Raw genomic sequence first — 4196 nt, 5'->3', positions numbered from 1 at the left:
CATTAAATAAATGTCAGTAGAATATTGTGCAAATCTGTAAACACTGTATTTCCTTTCATTATTATGTGCAAGATGGGCAAGTACAGAATATTTCTCTTTTAAGGTAATCCTAAGGAATGTTTATTTACCTGTCACAGAAGGTCAGATTTAGCTAGTTCATACAGCTGAGCTCTGAGGTGATCATGGCAAAAATCTTAGCAATTCCTTCATGGAGATTAACAGAAGCTGTTCATGAGCTTAGTTTCCCCTTCTTGGAGGGCAGGAGGCAGTGGTGCTTTGATAGACTAGTAACCTTGCCTTTTCCTGGTTTCAAAAACCTTCCCTCAAATTTATGGAGCTGGGCCTCCATCTTACACGCTGCCACTTTGCTGCTTCAGTTTTTTAGTTTTCTTTCCATGAATGTGAGGGACAGAATTTCCACCTAGTCACAATGATAAGACCTGTTTTTATAAAACAGGTAGATTTTCTCTACTGTGCTAAACAATCGTAACATCTTACTGCAACCTCCCACCCTGACTGCCATGTCCCATCCTGTTCCTCCCCCCTACTCCCATTTGCAAGGAAGAGAATTTTATAAATCTTTGCAGAAATGGCTAAAATCTTGAGGAGGAGATCCAGACCAAAAGTTTGAAGTGAGATATTTGAATTGTAGTCATCTTTCTATGCAAACTTTATTTGGTTGTCTGAAAACTAACTAAGCATTAAAAAAAAAAAAAAAAAGCTGAACAATTAGTCCTCTATGTGGCTGTGCAAAAGCATAAATTAAACCCTATTTGCATACATTTATACAACTGTTCTTAAGTTTCAGCAAATTCCCCTGCTCCCCCTTGTTAATGGCCCCACGTGGTTAAAGTCTTTTTTTCTTGTTTGAAAAAAAAAATAAAAAAAAAAAAATATTCACCATGCTCTCTTTACTTCTTTTTGCAGCGAGAGGAGTTTGAACAGCTTAAATGGTGTAAGCAAATTCCAGAGCATCGCTATTATATTTCTTTAGGGCTTTAAGAGGGTATATTGTTTGTCAAAAGTGCGGGAAGGGTGGTGGTTGTGTGTCTGGGTCCTGTCACTACCAACTGATGTAGGCCTAATGGATTTCTGAGAGGACTTGAATAGGAGAAAATTCCTATTATGAGAAGAGATGTCTGAAAGCAAATGTTAGATGACTTCTTGATCTGTATTGTCTTCTTGATTTCTGTAGTTACTTGAAATTGGGCTAAAGATGTTTGGAAAAAACCCTGTCTTTAATCAGTTCAACAATAAAACTGGTTAGGGTGGTTGTATGTTCTCGCCTGTCTGTGTGGTCTTCTGGTTTTCCCAGGGGCTGTCTAGATTAGGTGCTTGCTACTATTCTGGAATAGCCTGCCAGGCTTTGCTGCTCCTGGCAGAGATATTTTTAAAGAGGCCATGTTTCCAAAGTTAGAACTATTGCTAAATAAGTCCCTGACAGGTCCTTCTTTGAAAATGGATGGAATTTAGGATTACTACTATTATTGCTGTTATTATTTCTGAGCAGCACCATTTGTAAAGTTAGACCAATAGCATAATGAAAAATTAAAGCATTTTGAAATAAAAATTTCTAGGACAATTAGAACAAGTCATGAAACATGAGATCGCTAGAGACCTAGGAACAATTAGCTATGTGTTCACTTATGACTTTCCTGTTGAATATGTCTGTGGAAGCACTTTGTTCATACAAGTATCAAAATACCTGTAAAACCAGCATTTACTTATGGGGTTGGTACTGTTAATTTCCCTGGGTCCACATTTGGAAGTCTTAAATATTTAAGATTATTTTTAGTTTCGATGTGCAATATGACTGTAGTTATTCTTATATTTTTACTCTGAACTTAAATTTCAGCTCCTAATTCTGGAATAACCTAAGTTATTTTTTTGTCTTTGCATTCAACAAAGTTGTAAATAATCAGTATTTTAAGTAGCTTGAACAGATTACTCTGCTTGGAAGCTTTTGAGCTTTTTTTTTTTTTTTTTGGAGGGGGGGGATTGTTGTTGTTTTTTAACTACAGAAGCCGATCCCTGTGAAAATAAGGTTGTTTACAGGTATAGTCATGTAATGTGACTGCATTGTTAAAGGATTTAATTGCATGATAAATTTTCCAGGGTAGCCTGATGGCTTACTTCACTGTAACAGCAGGCTTTATCTGAGACCTGTTTACAGTTTTCATGGTTAAAGAACTGTAACCCAGGACAGGTGGGAATGTAAAACTGCTCTGATAGAATCTTTTGTGCTTGGACAACTGTAATCCGAAGTGGGTTTATGTACTGAGAATTTTTATCTCAAAATTTGTTTTAGAAAGCTGTATTGGTAATGGAGCTGCAAGTTCCATAAAACTGAGTTGCTGAAGTTGTTAGTTTCTAGTTTGTAATGTAAGTATTTGGGTTTTAGTTTTTTTTAGTAAATGCCATGCTCTTAAACAATATTGCAAGTGATTGGAAGAATAACTGGTAAATAAAATGCAAATATTTTAAGGGAGAATACACATATAGAAATAAAAACTTAAAAAAAAAAAAATTCTCAAGTTTCTTGAACCTACTAGAGGTAGAAACTCCCTTGTTTTTCTCCACTCCCAAGGTAATGGAGTTTTGGAAGTTCATTTTTTGGTCTCTCCTCCACCCCTTTCTCTCAAAAATCTATTTTCTTTCATGTGTGTACTCGCCTCCCTGCAGCCACTACATGTGTTAGAAAATTGTCTTGTGGTGTAAATTGTTTGTAACTGGTCAGCACAATCTGAAATCAATTGACATACCAGTTAATAATTTTGAAACAGATCTAAGTATAAGATTTTAAGTGTAAGATTTTTGCTTTTTTGGAAGGCATTTCTCAACAAGAGAATGACCTTTTACAAGTTAGGCAATGGGTTTGAATGCCAAGCATCCTTTATAGTAGCACATATTTCTGTCAGAGAATAGGATTAAAAATATCTGTTGTACTGTTCTAATGGAACCTTCATCACTTTGTTTAATGAGCAAAAAAACAATGAGCAACCACCCAACAAACTGAAGTGTGTGTTCATCTTCAAATGTATAATGCTGTGCAGCGGTACAAATAGCAATGTGGCTAAATGTGCTAGTTTTAACTTTCTTTTCAAACCAAAATAAATACTCCATCCAGTTCTGTGTAATTGTCTTGAGTGCAATGCACTTAAATGGAACTTTAATGACTACTGTATTGAACAGGGAAATGCATAATGTATTATTTAAAAGACAACATGTTTTTATTTTCCTTTTATATTTTAGAGTGAACTGAAAAAGGAATACATTAACTACAAAAAAAGGATGCCTAAAATCTCCTGTTTCTGTGTAATATAACAATGCAGCACTATAAGTGTTTTTTTTAATTTGTGTTTAGAAGGGTGAGCAACTTCCTTATCCTACTGAGTCGCTTCACCTCTCTGTGCATATTTAAGGGAATAATCTCCTCACCTGAATAACTGCAGACGGCTGTTCTGAGTCATTGAACCTTGATAGATGAATATTCTGAAATTTTTGTTGTTGTTGTCATCTTTTTTTGTTGGCTCTGTACTCTTCATGTTATGAGTTCCTGCATTTTAAACTTTGATTGATTCTTAGCTACCTTGTTTTAAGAATTAATATTTGGAAAGTTAAGTAGTTTTTTTTTTTCAGTTGAGGAATTATTAGATCGATTACAATTGAACATTACATTCTTGGTCAGTGATGATTTTTTTTTCTTTTATGACACACACTGTAGATATAATATGCTGGGTGCTACTTTTGAGTTTATCCCATCCCTCCTCACCTGAGGAATTAAAACTGATGTCTGAAATTTAAGACTACTTCCCAGCCTTTCTTCTCCACTTGAGAACAGTTTTGCTTGTTTCATTTATATTGGTTACATCTGAATCTTGCTTACTTATTTTTGTTTTTTACATCTCCCTTACCCTTTCTCAGGACCACTTCTCTTCTTTGCAATAAATGCTTCCAGTATCTATCCAAAGAGTGGCAGTATCACAATACCATTATTTTTATTATATCGTTATCACTAAAAATTGAGAAATCCCAAGGAAAAAATTGTGTCAAAACAGGTAAAAAATGCAATACTGTTATATTGATGAGGAAAAAGAAACCCAAACCAGAAACTGAGTTCCTGTAGGTTTTTAATTTAGTAAATTAAACTTTTTTTTTTCCCAATAAGTCAACATCTCTTTGACTTTTCAGGCACA

Source organism: Antrostomus carolinensis, unplaced genomic scaffold (genome assembly GCF_000700745.2).
Source record: "Antrostomus carolinensis isolate BGI_N321 unplaced genomic scaffold, ASM70074v2 scaffold598, whole genome shotgun sequence".
Taxonomy (NCBI): Eukaryota; Metazoa; Chordata; class Aves; order Caprimulgiformes; family Caprimulgidae; genus Antrostomus; species Antrostomus carolinensis.
Note: the sequence above shows the minus strand (reverse complement) of the source record.